Source organism: Narcine bancroftii, chromosome 7 (assembly GCF_036971445.1).
Source record: "Narcine bancroftii isolate sNarBan1 chromosome 7, sNarBan1.hap1, whole genome shotgun sequence".
NCBI lineage: Eukaryota > Metazoa > Chordata > Chondrichthyes > Torpediniformes > Narcinidae > Narcine > Narcine bancroftii.
Genome location: NC_091475.1, coordinates 12,721,041 through 12,739,223, shown reverse-complemented (window position 1 = coordinate 12,739,223; position 18,183 = coordinate 12,721,041). Strand labels below are relative to the sequence as shown.

The 18,183-nt window shown below is 43.6% G+C and overlaps 1 protein-coding gene and 1 long non-coding RNA gene across 3 annotated transcripts in view; one reads left to right on the top strand and one right to left on the bottom strand.

Annotated features, from left to right (window-relative positions):
* Nucleotides 1–18,183, bottom strand: part of LOC138739957 (cell adhesion molecule DSCAM) — a 454,986-nt gene that overhangs the window by 281,285 nt on the left and 155,518 nt on the right. The gene's annotated exons all lie outside the window — the stretch shown is intronic.
* Nucleotides 1–18,183, top strand: part of LOC138738519 (uncharacterized) — an 85,411-nt gene that overhangs the window by 36,261 nt on the left and 30,967 nt on the right. The window lies entirely within an intron of this gene.

The window sequence follows — 18,183 nt, the reverse complement described above, 5'->3', positions numbered from 1 at the left end:
GAATGAGAGTAGAGAGATATGACCATGCTTATTGTTGACGTGGATTAGTTCGCTCTTTGAAAAGAAGAACCATAGAACCATCGAACATGATAGCAATGAAACAGGCCCTTTGGTCCGGTTTCCTCCCACCATTCAAAAGGTACTAGGGTGCAGGTTAATTGGGCATAAATTGGGCAGTGCAGACTCATGGGCTGAAAGGGCCTGTTACCATGCTGTACAAATTTTTAAAATTTAAAATTTAAAAATTTGTTCTCTCTCCCCAAGTACCCTCTGGGAGTGCCTTTATCGGAAAGACTGCAAGAGTTCAAGAAGGGAGCTCACCACCACCTTCTGAAGGGAAATTTGGGATGGAACAATGTTGTCCTCAACAGCAAAGCCTTTAAGAACATAAGAAACAGGAGCAGAAGGCCATCTGGTGCATAAAGCCTGCTCAGCCCTTCATTAAAAGCATGGCTGATCTATCAGCTACACCTACATGCCTTTTCTCCATAACCCTTAATTGCCTTACAGATCAAAAATCTATCTGTGTCTTAAATATATTTAATGAGATGGCCTCGACTGCTTCCTTGGGCAGAGAATTCCACAATAAATGTATTACTCTCTGAGAAAAGCAGTTCTTCATCCTACATCCTCTCTCCTAAATCTTTAAACTATGTCCCTGAGTTCACCTCCTCTGGAAACTATTTTCCTCCTTCTATTCTATATCTGCATTTCATTAAAAGTTAGATGTTTCTAAAATTCCCTCTCATTCTTCTGAATTCTAGCGAGTACAGTCCCAGGTGGCTCAATCTTTCCTCATAGGCCAATCCGCTCATCTTTGGATTTACCTCAAAAAAATTATTTTAAAAAAATTAAATAGTTTATACATTTTCAGTTAAATCTCTGGTACTTGTAGGAATTGTTAGATGCCGGATAAGTGATATTTTTCCGGTTGCTTGAGACTGCGTGTTGCCTGAATGGAGAACTAATGGAAAGGCGTGCCAGTTTTAAATTTCCATATTTTTTACCCATTTATTTTCTGTGATTTTTTTTGTGCCAGTTGCTTGAATTCCAGATGACAGACATTTCACTGTATATAATCGGTTAAGAAGAGACATGGTCTACATTAAATGTACTATTTAATTCACAGACTATTTAATAATAGCTAGAAAATATTTAGGTCACATTTAGAGTAAAATATTGCATTCCAAACCCAGTATTATGAGATTTAGTATACAATATACAAACATTTCTGCCCTGATTGTTTTGCAACCTCTTCATTATGGTTGAAAGGTTCTGGTAATACAGCGTCATGAAATATTCAAGGCTTGGACTGATGGAAACTGCCTTCTGGGACCATTTTCCTTCATCCAGAGTAGTGAGATTCCAACATTGATCCAGTTTGTGAGCGCAAATGCCACTCTGGTATTCATGCCTACCATAGGACTGCAATCTAAGGCTGTAATATGAGATTATGTAATAAATTAACATTGCTAAATATTTCACAAGAACTACTTCACTTTCAATCCATTTATTTAGCATTCCAAACAAGAATTAAACTCTATGCCAATCTAAACATAATGAATGCTTATTTGAAAACGTAGATCTCTCCTTTCATATATGTCTTTTTAATGATACAGCATAGCAGAAGACCCTTCGAGCCCATGAAACCCACACTGCCAATTACATCCAATCAGCCTGCCAGCCCTATACATTTTGGAGGGTGGGAGGAGCCCAGAGCACCCGGAGGAAACCCGCGCAGCTCACATACAAACTCCGTATGGATTTGAACCCGTGTCGTTGGCGCTGTAATAGCACTGTTCTCATTTTTAACATCAGCGATCAAAATAGCCTTTGTTTACTGAAAAAAAATTGGCAGTCTCAATTTCTTCAATCGTCCTTGGGGTCAGAGCTCAGAATACTGACACCTACCCTTTGAGGCACCGAGAATTTAATCTGTTGCTTTGAAGAGTTCATAAAGAAACTACTTGTCAAAGCTCAGTCTGATTTTTAGGAAGGAAATGAAAATGTAAAAATAGTGGGAGCATGCTATGGCCCCACAAGCAAGAATCTAGCAACATTTCTGAGGCATCCAGACAGGGACTAGAAGGACACAGACTGTGTGAAGAGAGGTTATTTAAATTGGCATGCTGATGGTTACACGCTTGCAGGGTGAAGCCCCTCTACCTGTGCTGCCCTGCTCTAAGTTCGATATAAGCTTCAAACCTCATCTCCTGATTTTTGCAAGTTCCCTATAATTCCTTTCAAATAATTATCTCCTTTTTACTTAAATGTAGCTGACACAACTCTGGGTTTCAGAGGTTGGACACATCCCGCGAGATGAGATTCAACGCACTTTGTAAATACGATCCACTGTTCAAGGTTCTTCCACTAGTGGAAACATGCTGATATTTACCATTATTAAGGGGGTAAATGCATGGAGGTTTATTGCTCTAAGGTTGGGTGAGACAATAAAGAGTTAAGGGTGAGAAGTGAAATGTTTAAGCAGGACATTATAGGGCACTCCTTCACTCAGAGGTTGAAGAGAGTTTGGTACAAGCTACCAACGGAAATGGACAGGCATATGGATGGGAGGGGTACAGGGGGCAACAGTCTGGGTGCAGGTTGATGGAACTAGGAGGAAAATAGGCACAGGCTAGATGGGCTGAAGGCCATGTTTCTGTTTTCCACAATTCTAATCTGTGCTTCCCCCAAGCTATCACAGTCCGGAACTTCCCCTCGTTACATGAATCGTGGACTGCTCTGAGATCACAAAAGGACTGTCTTCAAATTCACTTTATTTTGCTTTGGTACATCTGTGAATATTTATTATCTATCTCTTTTGTTTTTAAATTAGAGACACAGCCCGGCAACAGGCCCTTCCGGTCCACACAAATACACCCACGTGACAATTAACCTCCTAACTCTGGTAGGAAACTGGAGCATCCAGAGGAAACCCACGCAGACATGGGGAGATGGTACAAACTCCTGACAGACTGCGCGGGATTCGAACTTGGGTTGCTGGTGCAGCAATAGTCTTGCGCTGGTCTTTTTAATTCAATTACATACGGTCTGTATTTTTTAAGTACCTGGGCGGCACGGTCAGTGTAGTGGTTTAGCAGAAAGCCATGGAAATGCCAGTGACCGATGTTCGACTCTGCCGCTGTCCATAAGGAATTTAATTTGTACCTTCTCAACATGTCCGTGTGGGTTTCCTCCAGGTGTTCCAGTTTCCTCCCACCTTCCAAAGACGAACAGGGTGAGTAGGTTAATTGATCGCAGGTGTCCATCTGAGCGGCACAAGTTCATGGGCCAGAAGGCCCTATTACGGTGCTGTATCTCACAATTTAAATACCTGTTCGGCAGCAGTAAGAATTTCAGATTGCCCTTCTTGGTTTAATTGCATTAGCACAAGCCTCCCATTCCAAGAATTAGCCAGTAAAAATATCTTTTGGACTGCCTCCACTGCAAGGATATCCTTTCTAACAAAAAGATCAAAATTATGCAAAGTACTCCAGGTGCGGCCTCACCAGTACAGTGAAGAGCAAACAGATCAAACATTAAACCACAGATACATCCAGAATGCCTTTGTTTACATATAAATTAAATTCAAATTTAAACGTACGGCCCGGTAACAGGCCGTTTCGGCCCACGAGCAATTACACCCAATTGGCCTACAACCCCCGGTACATTTCGAAGGGTGGAAGAAACCGGAGTCCCCAAGGGAAACCCATACAGACATGGGAAGAAGATGCAAACTCCTTGCAGAGCAGGATTCAAACCCGGTCCCAGACATAAGAAGAAGGTACAAACTCCTTGCAGAGCGGAATTCGAACCCGGTACCGAATGCTGGCACTGTAACAGTGTTGTGGTAACTGCTATACTAACTAGGCCACCCATGGAAGGACAATAAGTTGAACCTCTCTTCCATCTATCCATTTCGCCCACAGATGCTCAAGCTACTTTAAGAGCTGCAGTGAATATTGCTGGTTGAGAAAATCCATCATTATCTTTCAGGAACCTAGAAACAAAATCAGTTGCATGGTTGGTGAGGCAGTTAGTACAATGCCTTCACAGCGCCAGCAATCGGGACTGTGGTTTGAATTCCACGCTGTCTGTAAGGAGTTTCTACGTTCTCCCCGTGTCTGCGTAGGTTTTCCCTGGGGGCTCCGGTTTCCTCCCACCATTCAAAACGTACCGGGATCGTAGGTCAATTGGATGTAATTGGGCGGCACGGGCTCGTTGCCCTGTTACTGTGCTGTACGTCTAAATTTTGTTTTTAATGAATATCAGAAAATTCTGGCAACACTCAGCAAATTAGGCAGTTTTGTGTGGAAAGAGAAATGCAGATAACATTTCAGTTCAAGGCCTTTCATCAGACGAGGAATGAGACAAAAACGTGTTAGTTTTAAGTTAAAGAGTCGGGGAGGGATGGATAAGACAAAGGGAATATTTCAACGGTGAGGCACAGTTGTCAGGGAGGTAGGTTGGTAATGAGCGATAATGACTTCTTGGTCTTGGGAGCCCTTTGGCCTGCAGGTCCTTGCTATCACCATTTATCAAGTTAGCCCATGACTTAGTGGACTAACATGAAACAGTTCTTGACTTTAGCCAATGAATACAGGGAAAGGAAGAATGAAGCTGATTTGGCAGAGGTGAGAATGCGGTGAGCTGGTCAACCACAGCACAAACGGAAAGCCCAGCAGGAGTACCCGCAATATTTGTAACATTTCTTTTCTCTTTGACCTTTCTCTTCTGGATCACAAAACCTATCAGCATTCATCCTATCACGACTGATCCATCTTTGGTCGATGGTACAGCAGAGCTAGCATCTTTCCCCTGCAGCCTCATTTCCACCACCCAAAACATTTTTATTTTCTCTCTTGATGTAAAACTGTACGCAAACCTTTGTATCACAGCCTTGGCAAAGTGTTAATCATGTTAAGAGTTTAAGTATGGCAGGAAGATTCTGCAGGCCAAAATGTGTCTTCAAACCAATACTGAAATGGAGGGCAAGTGCTTAAAATCTATTAAATATGTACATTTACTTAGCAATTTGCAACCTCACTCCACATCCTGCCAGTTTTCAAGATTGTATCACTCCAGTTTAGAAGAATTGGAATCTCCCTGGATTTCATAACTAATTTAGCAATATCCTTATTTTAGATTTATTTACTGTATACACTGTTGACATACTGCATACACTCGTGTAAAAGTCGACCCCCTAATTTTGGCCAGAAAATCTGGAATTTTCCATATATCTCATGTAAAAGTCAACCCTAATCTCTCTCATCGGCCCCGGCCACCTGCAGGCCTGGGCCCCCTACGCCTTGGTCCCGGCTCTCACCTTGGCCCCGGCTACCTGCAGGTCAGAGTTCTCAGTGTCTGGGTCGCCAACCCACGCCTCGACCCCGGCAGCCCGCAGACCGGACCCCCTGACGCATCTGACATGGATTTATAACAGCACTGATTTTACCACAGCTCACATAAAGAATACACTCACTTGTTTCTTTCAACACACCATGAAGTCGACTTTCTTTATTATTCCCTAGACACAATAATTTGCTCTTCAACTCCTATCCAAATTCCTCTGACCTTCTCATTGGCTTACCACCCCACGGGTGATCCGGACCCTCTCACTTTCCTCCTCCTGCGTCTGAGATCCATCACCCATACAGTGACACTTATGCACCCGCACACGTGCGCGCATCGCTTACGTCATCAGCGGGGACCGGCACCGCTCCCGATGAAGGTAAGTACGTGACTGCAATAAATTTCCCATTCAGTCCTGGCTGCCCACAGACTGGAGGTCCTGATCCCTCCGACAATGCAGATTCTTACCGCAGTCCCAACCTCCCCCGTGGTAGGACGTATGTTTTGATGCCCAGACTCTGTATTTTCACTTTAATTCGTTGGGTTTTTCTTTTAAAAATATTTTTATTGATTTGGTAGAGAGAAATATTATGCTATATATTAGTTAAATAACTTTTATATAATGCAATACCGAATATGAATCATTCGTGATTAATGCATTGTCTTGTACACAATGCTTGAATAAAGTTGAAATTATAAAAACTTCACCTCATATTCTAATATTACAGCATATTCATTTTTGGTTATCTAATTAACCTTACACCTCTCCCGAAACACAGTGTCACCAGCAAATAACGTGTAAAGAATCGAGTCTCGGCTCCCGCACGTCGGACAGGAAACCCCCAGAGAATCCCCACCTATGTATTCAAATTATGATCATAGACCATGAAGTGTGATGTAATACAAGGAGAATTAATTGAGCAGTTGAAATTTATGAGGAGCTCAGAATCAGAATTTATTATCATGAACAAGTCATGAAATTTGTGGTTTTACAACAACATACATATTATAACCATCTTGCAACATCACTATAAATAAAAATAATCGTGCACAAAAAGTAAGGCAGTGTCTTTGGTTCCTTGATGATTCAGGAATCTGATGACAGAGGGGAAGAAGCTGTCCTTGTGTCATTGAGAGCTAGTCTTTAGGCTCCTGTACCTTTCTCCTGATGTAGCAGAGGGAAGAGGGCATGGCTTGGGTGATGGGGGTCTTTGAGGATAGAGGCTGCTTTTTTAAGACACTGCCTCATGTAGATGTCCTCGGTGGAGTGAAGTCTGGTGCCTGTGATGTTGCAGGCCGAGTTAACAACGCTCTGGAGTTTATTCTTGTCCTGAGAGTTGGCGCCTTCATACCAGGCAATGATGCCCTCCTCGGAGTTTTTGGAGACATACCAAATCTTCTCAGACACCTCACAAAGTATAGCTGCTGGAGAGCCTTCTTTGTGATTGCATCATTATGGAGGCTGTAGGACAGATCCTTGGAGGTGTTGACACCCACGAATTTGAAGTTCTTGACCCTCACCACTACTGAGCCCTCGAATGAAGACTGGCAAAGTAACAAGGAAGACATTGTTAGGTGACCAAAGGAGAAAGGTAGATGCTGGTAAAATATTCAAAGGAGATGAGATTAACTTCTCATTAAGATGGAGATCCAGAATGAACTTCCTGAATGGATGCAGAATTGTAACTTTAAAAATATAATTGGATATTTACTTAAATGGCAAAAATTTGGGGAATATCAGGGGAGTTGAAGTAAGTTTCCAAAGAGCAGGTCAATGGTGCAACCAGTTGCACCATTGCCTCACGGCACCAGAGACCCAGGTTCAATCCTGACCTTGGATACTGCCTGTGTGGAGTTTGCATGTTCTCCCTATAACCACGTGGGTTTCCTTTAGTGCTCAAATTTCCTCCCCACATTCCCCAGATGTACTGGTTGGTAAGGTAATTAGCTATAATAATTGCCCCTTGTGTGTTGGTGAGAGGGAGAATCTGGGGGTAGTTTAATTTTTCTCATTTGAATTTTAACGATGCAGTCGGCCCGCAAAACCTGCGCAGTTCAATTACACTCAATGAACCTATCAACCCCATACATTTTGGAGGATGCGAGGAAACTGGAAGTACCTGGAGAAAACCTACGCGGGTCATGGGGAGAACGTACAAACTCCTTACAGACAGCGCCGGGTTCGAAGTCGGGATGCTGGCACATTAATAGTGCTGTGCCAAACACTGAGGTGAATGTGGTTGAAATTATCCTTTCAAAGGGTTATTGCCGATGGTTGGTCAGGATTTGGTGGGGCAAAGACCTGTTCCCTTGGTGTCCAACTCCATGGCTCTATAAGCTGAAGAGGCCGAATGGTAAATGTGGTAAGTTAGGAGGAGACTTTAGCAGAAAGCTAGTACCAGTGAAGGTGTGACCAATCAATGGATAAATGGAAAGAGTGGAAAGGATTCAGATAATCCAAGTTTCATCACATCCTTTGAATTATTAAAGTTAGGCTATGTTTGCAGGCTGGGACAGTAAGTGATCTGCGCTCAGTAATGCCCCAGAAACACCAAGGGGATAAGTTCATGAATAATTTGCTTTGGTGCTATTGATTAAAGGAAAAATCTCTCACGGTCTACCCAGCTCTTTCACAGATCATGCCATGAGAATTCAAACATCCACCTGAATAATCCCTTCTGATCAGCGTGAAGAACATTTTCAAAGGCTCATTGTATGATATAAAACTTCCTTCTATTTCATTCCAATTTGTTTCTCTGTGCTCTACAAATTGTATTTTTTTTACTTTGGATCTGCAGGTAATATTTCCTTTATTCTATTGCTTTAAAATGCAGATTAGGGCCCAAGAAAGAAGTTGATTGCTTGATGGTTAGAAGTGAACCAGAAAAATTCAGGAAATGTTCCAGGACAGGCTTCGCCTGGCACTTCTTGGCACATATGTAACTTGCCCGTGCCATGGATGTTATCATTTGCTGAGAAATCCTTTTGTTTGCAGGATTCCTTCGTCGTGATTATGGAATGAATGGCTTTGTAGGCAAGTTTGCAGACAATACCAAGGTAGGAGGAGGAACACGTGAGTGTAGAGGAGACATGGAGAGTGCAGAAGGACTTAGACAGATTATGGGAATGGGCAGAGAAGGGTCAAATGAAATATAATGTCAGGAAGTGTACGGTCATGCACTTTGGTAGAGAGAAAAAAAAATGAGCAGACTATTTTTTAAACGGAGAGAAAATTGAAAATACCCAAATGCAAAGGGATCTGGGAGTCCAGATGCAGGATAGCCTGAAGGTAAACTTGCAGGTTGAGGCAGTGGTGAAGAAGACAAATGCAGTGCTGGCATTCATTTCAAGAGAAATGGATGAGCAGGGATGCAATGTTGAGGCTTTGTAAGAAACTGGGAGTGCTGTGAGCAGTTTTGGGTTCCTCATTTGAGAAAGGATGCACTGACATTGGAGAGGGTTCAGAGGAGATTCGCAAGGATGATTCCTGGAATGTAAGGGGTAACATACAAGGACCGTTTGACGGTTCTTGGAATTTAGGAGAATGAGAGAGGATCTCACTGAGACATTTTGAACTTGAAAAGGGGCATGGATAGAGTAGATATTGAAAAGTGGGAGAGACAGCAAGCAAATGTTTGCAAATGTTTTGCAAGCAGAGAGAGTCAATCAGGCTTTTTCTCTCTGTGTGTGAAAGAGAGAGACAGACAGAGATTGCTTGTACAGTGTTACGGCCAGCAGAAGCAGCTGGGACTGGAACAGGACAGGCTGGCAAGCTTATGGAAAGTCATTTGGAAGATGGCCTGGTCAAAGCCCTTGTGGTTCATGCAAGAGGAGAGGACTGGCTGTCTAATGTTTCACTTGGATTAAAGGAAACAAAAAGGAACTCAGTGGGGACATGAAAGAAAGAGGTTATCATCTGGAGAACCCTGAAGGGGCAAGTTTCATAAGCAAGACACGGAAGTGGCTGATGGAAGTACATCAGTTGTGGATGTCCTGGAACAACAAATCTCTCTCTGAAAACCGACAAGAAATTTCCTGAGTGGTAGCCATTTACCTTTCAAGCACCAAAGCCTGGTGAACTTTATAAATGTTAAATTCTGTGCACAGTATAAGAATTGCCTGCAACCAGTGAACTTGGAGGAATGAGAAGTGAGATTGGACTGTGAATCAAAAAAACTTTTCTGAACTTATACAGACATTACATACATGTGTGCTTAGAATTAGAAGGGGGTTAAGTTAGGTTAGTTAAGTTCATAGTGATAAGTTAAAGTGTGATCCTGTTTTCATATTTAAAGATCATTAAAAGCAACTTTTGATTAAGTAACCATTTATCTTGGTGAATAGCTATTGCTGCTAGGTTTTGGGGTCCTCTGGGCTCATAACAGTATTAATCAAATATCTTTAAAGACTGAAGTGAAACTTGGAAGAACATAATCTGCTTTCATTTGTTCAAGACCAATTCCATATAGATCAATGAAGGAACTAGTATTGGACTGAGAGGTAAGTTGTCCTGTCAGCTTAGTATAATGCACAAAAGACAATTGAGTTATTCAGATTTATTTGCAACCAGTGCAAAAATAACTTGGGGATAAAGTTATCTTTGGCTGCTGGTGTTAAAGACCCTGTTCTGGTGTTAAAGTCCCTGTGCTGGTGTTAAAGACCCTGTGCGACTATTAGCCAGTGGTTGACTGAAGTCAATCCCATTGACACCAATGTAATTAGATTCTACATGCTAAGTACCAAAAATCCTCCATTTTGGAAGATTAATCAAGTTTATTCCAATTGGATACAACTCCCATGATCTTAGATTTGGAGAACAGACCTGGACTATTCTTATCATCCAGTGGAATGGATGAGCTTTTGCCTTACTTGTGAAATAATCTGAGATGCCATTCAGAACCAAATAGACCTGCTGGCTCCTCACAATCAAGGTTCACACATAAAGAATTGTCCCCAATGAGGCGACTGAATTGATTGGTGTGGAATTGAGCCATCACATAATTGAGCCAACTCATTTCATAATGAGTTATGAAAGCCCAGATCAAGGTAGATAGTTTCTGAAAAGGATAGGATTTAGTGGGAAGTAGCAAAGATTGGAACGCCATCTACAGGTTCCACTGCCTGAGAAAGGCAGCCAAACATATCGAAGCACCCAGGACGCCCTGGACACATTCTATTCTCCCTCCTCTCAACCAACCTAAAGACAGTTTCTTCCCTGCAGCCGTCAAGCTCCTGACTGAACAGCACAACACCTATCACAATGCCAATGACCCAGGTTCAAACCCAGCGCTGTCTGTATGAAGTTTGTACGTTCTCCCCACTTCTGCGAGGGTTTCCTTCCACCCTTCAAAACGGACAATGTTGTAAGTGCAGCTTAATTGGTATATTTGGGCTGCACGGGCTTGTGGGCTGGATGGGCCTATTACCATGCTATATGTCTACATTTGTTTATCTTTTAAATTATTTTAATCTCATCCCAGTGCGCTCATGATGCTGTGTCTATGTACTAATTGTTTTTGTTTTTCACAATACTCTGCAATTGTGTTCTTGCTCTTCTATTTTGTATGGTTGAACGTGTGTCAGAGTTGACTCTAGTCATTGCAGGAGTAAGGATGCTTTCCTCGGAAATTCCAGCATTGCTCCTGGTGGAATTTGTAGGGTTTTCCCACAATTCCTGTTCTTAGATCATTGGAGTGGCCTGAAATGTTAGCCTCTTTTAAACAGCAGCCCCAGATATGATGACTGAGGAAAAGGTGCAAAGGTGCGGGGGGGGGGTCAACTCATTAAATCGCCAACTCGGTATTTGAAGGAGGATCCCGCCCCTGCAATGACACGTCACGTACTCACCGGAAGTGCTCTCGAATGTTCAGATGCTGGCTGCCCGGTGACGCAAGCGCTGACCTCATCGGAATATGCGGATCGGCCATTTTAGTTTTCAAATAGCCTTTGGACGTGACCGAAGTAAGCTTAACTGGGTTTCCAGACTACCTCTGAGGTAGGTCAGGGAATCAGTTGATTTCTGATGGGGGTTGACCGGGTCAGACCTTTTCTAACTGCTGTGAAACTAGGGCGCAAACTGCCCGGTTAACTCCATTTTACACAGCAGTTTGAAAGGGCCTACTGTCTTATTACTGCTACCTCTTCATGCTTAGCACCTCTCAACAAAGGTAAGAACATGAGGCAGATGTCTAAGGCAAAAGTGAGCTTTACACCTAAAAACGTGTCAATGTTGCAAATATTCAGTTGACAGCGAAAATTACGGCCATCATTCATATGAAATTACAGCTCTATAAAGTCCAAAAATATGCAAGTAACTGACTCTTCTTTAAAATGAGCCACCTTTTGAGAAGAGCACATTCTACAAAGCGACCTTGTTGGATTCAAAGAACAGTTTTCATTCAACTTTTCAAAGCTGAGATTGAAAGGGATTGCTCAATTCTAATTTATGTTTAACTATAATCAATAAACAATATTAAACAGATCATCACTCAGTCAATAAAGGGAATAATTTCAGTGTGTTTAACATACTTATTTAATTTGAATGATTGTCATCTGAAATCACTGTTGCTTCTGTCCGTGTTTGATACACTGTGTAATTAAATGCAAATTACTGGCACAATGGCCATCAGTTGGCAGAGGAACAGCGGAGTCAGTTCTGCTTCACCACTGGAGTCAGATAGGTTGACTCTGTGGGCATTTGAAGATTTACAGTGTATCAGGGAGATTGACTCAAACTCGGGTATATATTACACAACACAAAGAGACAAAGAATTGTGGAGATGCAAAAGACCAATCAGTCCTTCGAGCCTGACCCACCACTCAATATAATTATGGCTGATCATGCCCTTCATCCCTTTAGTCGTAAGTCCTATATTCAACTCATCTTTTAAATATATCTAATGAACTGACCACAACAACCTTCTGTGGCATGGGGTTCCACGGGCTCGGGGAATGAAGAGTCTTCTCCTCAGCTTCATCCTGATTACCCCTTCTCCTCAGACTGTGACTCCCTCGTTCTGGACTTCCACAACACCAGGAATATCCTGCATCTAACCCATCTCGTCCTGTCAGAAGTCCATGGGTTTCAACGAGGACCCCTCCCCTTCTTCTAAATTACAATCCATCCGGTCTTTCTTCGTACGTCAGTCCTGCCACCCCAGGGATCAGTCCGGTGAACCTCTGCAGCACACCCTTCTGCCGGCAAGATGGTCCTTCCTCGGATTAGGAGATCAAAGCTGTATGCAATACTGAAGGTGCGGCCTCACTAGCGGGCTGCACAACTGCAGTCAGACCTCCCTACTTCTATGTTCAAAAGCTCTCACAAATTAAGGCTAATGTGCTGTTTGCATTCTTCACAACCCCTTGTACTTGCATTCCAACCTTCAACGACAGATGCACCACGGCGCCCAGGTCTCATGGCTCCTCATCTTTTCCTAATTTCTCATCATTCAGATAATGAGCCACAGGCCTGCTTTTGCCACCAAAATGGATAACCTCACAGTTACTTCAGCTTTATTGTCGGACTATATTCGTGGCATCACATACAACTCTGAGATCCTTTTTCCTGCGGGTGAGGCAGAATTACCACTTATTGGTAGTACAAAGAAAACTGTGCACAAAGTACACGTAAACAAATAAAGAATGGTAAACAGATAACAAAATGTAAACAGATTGCAATTTTTTTAAAATCTGCATTACCTACATTTTATCTATATTGCACTGAATTTGTCATGTGCTTGTCTACTCTCTTTATCGATGTTGAACAAAGTGGCCTTACAGTAGACGAACATTAAAGAATTTCATGTACGTTACATTCTAAACATAGTATTACATGACAATAATGGAGCCTTCACCTTTGCTTTTATCCAAGTCACCCTGCAGCCTCTTGGTGTCTTCCTCTCAGCCCCTACTTCCACCTAGCTCCATAGAGACATTACATTCAATTCCTTTGTCTGGATCGTCAATAAATATTCTAAACAGCTGGGATCCCAGCACTGAACCCTGAGGTCCCCCAGTTAAAGGCATAGCCATGGGTACCCGCTACGCCTGCCTTTCTGTTGGCTTTGTGGAGCAATCCATGCTGCAAGCCTACACAGGCAAAGCCCCTCAACTCGTCCTCTGCGACCCTGAACAATTACTTTGGTGCTGCCTCAAGCACCTGTGACGAGCTCGTCGACTGTCCTCACTTTGCTGCCAACTTTCATCCTGGCCTCACATTCTGGCGACGCTCTCTCCCTTTTTTGCTCTCTCTGATCCCTTCTTGGGAGACAAACTTTCCGCAGACTTTTTTTTTCACAAACTGACCAACTCCCACAGTTACCCCGACTATGCTTTTTCCAGACCTTTTCCCCTGTACGGATTCTATTCCTTTCTTAAAAAAACAGATCTGGTGCCCCACCCGTAACTGCCTGCCAATCCAAAAGAACCATTATATTAACACTCTCTGTTTCCTGCCTGTCACGCCGATCTCTATCCGCATTACTACATCACCTCCTATATCATGTTCTCTAATTTTGTGCACCTCTCTCTTGTGTGGGATCTTTTCAAAGTCCAAATAAACCTCATCAACTGGCTCACCATTGTCCACTCTACGGGTTACACCCTTCAAATAGTCTCAAATATTTATTAAGCATGATTTCCTTTTAGCAAATCCATGTGGACTTGGACTAATCCTGTCACCCCTCCCGAAATGTACAACAATGATGTCTTTAGTAATTGTCTCCAGTATTTTCACCACCACTGAAGTCAAGCTAACTGGTCTATAATTCGATAATTTCACTCTCTCTGTCTTAACAGGTGGTGTCGCATTAGCCACCATCCAATCCAAAGGGAACTGATTCAGACTGCAGAGAAAGTTAGCAAATAGTTAGTAAGGCACCCACTATCTCCAGGGTCACATCCATGAGCACTCTGGGATATAGACTATCGGATGCTGGAAATGTATCAGCTTTTAACACCAAGCATAATTTCACAACTGACAGCGATTTCCCTTAATTCCTCCTCTATGCTAGTCCTTGGGAGTCCTCGTATTTCCGGAATGTTCCTTCGTCACACAGAACAAAAGAATTTGTACAATCGGTCTGTCTTTCCCTGGTTTCCCACATGAACTCATTCTGACTTCAATGAACCTACATTTTCATTAAAGATACAGAAATGCTGGAGGAACTCAGCTGGTCTCGCATAGGAGGTAAAGATGTATTATTAGCCACTTTGAGGTGGCCACAGTACTCGACTGTAAAGCTGCCTACTCTATCCCAATGCGGCTGTCGGGTGGCCACATGAAAGTGGAGAACCCAGCCAGGAGGAGCACTTACCTAACCCTCCTCCTGTAGGTATAATCTCCAGCTCTGAGAATCCCCCACAGCACCTGAAAGGAACAGTGGGACTACGGCCACAGTCCACAGGAGCCGGCATTCGCCCAGACGCGGCTCTCCTTCAGCCAGCATGCTCAAGTGACAGAAAGGCATCTTCTCCGCAGCCACCCGAACATCCCAGCTGCACTCCCCCAGCTGCATCTGCCAGCGCATTATCTGCGTCCATGCACCTGAAAGCGGCTATTGATGCTTCAGTCCTGAGCCCTCCCTCAAGGTGTGAGTTAAAAACAAATACAGGCATCTGTGTTCAAAGGCTGGGCAAAAGGGAAGAATGGGTGGGGGAGAAAGGTATAAATTGGATAAGATAAGAGGACAGGAGATAGGAAAGGTTGGAATTCATTGGGGGAGGGGGGATTGGCTCTGTGAAAGGAGACAGAGGGAAGAGAGAGACAAAGCAAGAGGAAAGGAGACTGATTTCTAACCCCTCCCCCCCCCACCTCATTTTTCCCTATATCTCCTTTCCTTTTCTCTAACTCTCTCCCTCTGGCCCCTTTCACAGAGCCAAAACCAACCTGTTCTCCCTCAATCGATTCTCACCTTTCCTCTCTCCTGTCCCCTTTATAATATCCCTGTTGGTCTGTACTCCACCCCCCCCCCCCCCAATTCTTCCCTTTTCCCTAGCCTTTTAACACAGACACCTGTCTTTTTTCCACATGCACCTTGTGGAAGTGCTCAGGTGTAAAACGTCGGTAATATATCTTTACCTCCTCTGGACGCTGCGAGACCATCCGAGTTCCTCCAGCATTTCTGTTTTTTTTTTAAACTGCATCTGCAGACTTTTGTGTCTCACTCTTTTTCTCTTTAGAAACCCATTGAAGCTTTTGCAGTCAGTTTTATGTTCCCTGCTAGTTTATTCTCGTGCTCTATTTTCTCCTTCTCATTAGACCTTTTATCTTCCTCTGTTGAATTCTAAATTTCTCCCAATTCCCAGATTTGCTGCTTTTCCCAGCCAATTTACATGCCCCTTCTTTGGTTTTAATGTTATTCCTGATTTCCTTGGTTAACCATGGTTGAACAGCTTTTCTCACTCTATTTTTACAGCAAACAGGGACATTCCTTCAGACAATCTTTAAATTTCTGCCAATATCTTTCTACCATCAATCCATTAGTTGTACTCTGCCAGTCTGTCCCAGCCAAATCGCTCCTCATAGCTACCTTCCTTTAAATTCTGGACCCAAGGGTCTCGGAATTAAAGGTGATAAAAAACAATAAATGGTGATAAGCCTCGCAGATGGGCATTCAGAGGATCATCAGATCCTTTTAAGCCAGCCTGTACGACACTGAAGCCGCTTTCAGGTGCTCGGATGCAGGAAATGCGCCGGCAGACGCAGATGGGGGAGTGCAGCTGGGATGTTCAGGTGGCTGCAGAGAAGACACTTGTCTGTCACCTGATTGTGCTGGCTGAAAGAGCCGCGTCCGAGCGAACACCAGCTCCTGTGGACTGTGTCCGCAGTCCCACTGCTGCTTTCAGGTGCAATGGGGGATTCCCTGACCCAGAGAATATGCCTAAAGGAGGAGGGCTAGGTAAGTGCTCCTCCTGGTTGGGTTCTCCACTTTCATGTGGCCACCCGACAGCCACATTGAGGTAGAATAGGCAGCTTTACAGTCAGGTATTCTGGCCACCTGAAAGTGGCTTAAGGCTAAAAATAGAATGACCTCCCAAAACTTCCTGTCCTCCGTCACGGAGGTCTTAGATGACCACACAAGGGAAAGTCTCCACTAGCCAATTACTCTAGCAGCATTGGCAGACTCTATCCATTCCTTCAGGTCAGGTAAGGCTTCTGGAAGCGATAGCCTACCAGCTGAGTTGTACATGGCTCTGTGGGTCTGAGTGGGTCCGGACCTGCTGGAAGTATACAGCGCTATGCTCCTGGCAGGAAGCACGTCAGATGCCTTGAGGTAGGGTATCATCACCCTCATCTGCAAAAAGAAAAAGGGGAGGAGGAGGAGGACATCAGGAATTGAAGACCTACTTCATTGCTGAATGTGGACTACAAAACCCTGCCCAAAGCCATCACAAACCATGCCAAATCTGCTCTGGGACAGGTGATCCACCCTGACCAGACCTGCACGGGGTTCTAGGAAGGAAGATCTCTGACAGTCTCGTGCTGCTCAGGGACACCATCGTCTATGTGCAGGATAGGGAGGGGTGGACACCCACCTGGCCAGTTTAGACCAGCAGAAGGCTTTCGTCTGGACATTGCACACATACATGATAAATATACTCTTCAAAATGGGCTTTGGGGAGGGAATTCAGAATTGGATTAAACTGCTCTACACAAACATTTGTAGTGCAGTCCAAATCAATGGGTGGGAAACCGATAGTTTCCCCATCAAGTCTAGAGATAGGCAAGGCCTTTGGTCAGCCCAAAGCCTGTTGGTCTGGCAATGCTGCCGACTGGCACATTCCAGGCTGCAGGACTATGTGCTGAGAGACATGCAATGTGAGGCCACTGAGGGGAAGGAGTACTGTTTAGAAATGTAAAATGTACCATGATGAGATGATTATCACCATGTAAAAGTTATTTGAGCAGTCCTTTTTTTTCCTGCATTGTAAATAATTTACTCAATGTGATGGAAACGATTAATGTAAATCCTTGAACAGTTCCTTTCCTGTATAATTTATTATGAATCTATCTTTTTTAAATAACCATATAACAATTACAGTATGGAAACAGGCCATCTCAGCCCCTCTAGTTCACACTGATTTAAGTGATCTCCTCTAGTCCCACCTACCTGCTCCCTATTCATAACCCTCCAATCCCCTCACATCCATGTACTTATCCAACCTTCTCTTAAATGACAAAATTGACCCTGCTGCAACCACCTCTTCCAGAAGGTCATTCCACTCGGCCACCTCTCTCTGAGTAAATAAGCTACCTCTCATGTCGCTTCTAAACTTTTGCCCCCTAACCCTTAACTTATGACCCCTCATTCCAATCTCAACTACCCTCAAGGGGAAGAACCTATTCACATCTACTCTATCTATCCCCCTCATAATTTTAAATACCTCTATCAAATCCCCCCTCAACCTTCTACGCTCCATTGAATAAAGACCCAGCCTACTCAATCTTTCTTTGATTTCTAGATACTGCAATCCAGGAAACATTTTAGTAGAGGAACTAAATGGTGATACGCTTCCAACAGCCATAGGTTGACATGGCCAAGCCAATTGGACATACCCATGCATATGTGCACACATATACTTAATGTCCTGGTTGAGGGCCTCCTATCCTTATCCAGCCATCTTGTGCACATTCCTTTGGTAAATATACATCACGCAATGAATTCTTCTGAAGGTGTGGGGTGCAAAAAATAGGACGGCATGGTTAGTTCAACGCTGTTACAGCGCCAGTGATTTGAATCTACATTCATCCCGTGGATTTCCTCCAGGTGCTCTGATTTCCTCCCACCCTTGAAAATGTACCGGGGTGGGGAGGGAGTTGTAGGTCCATTG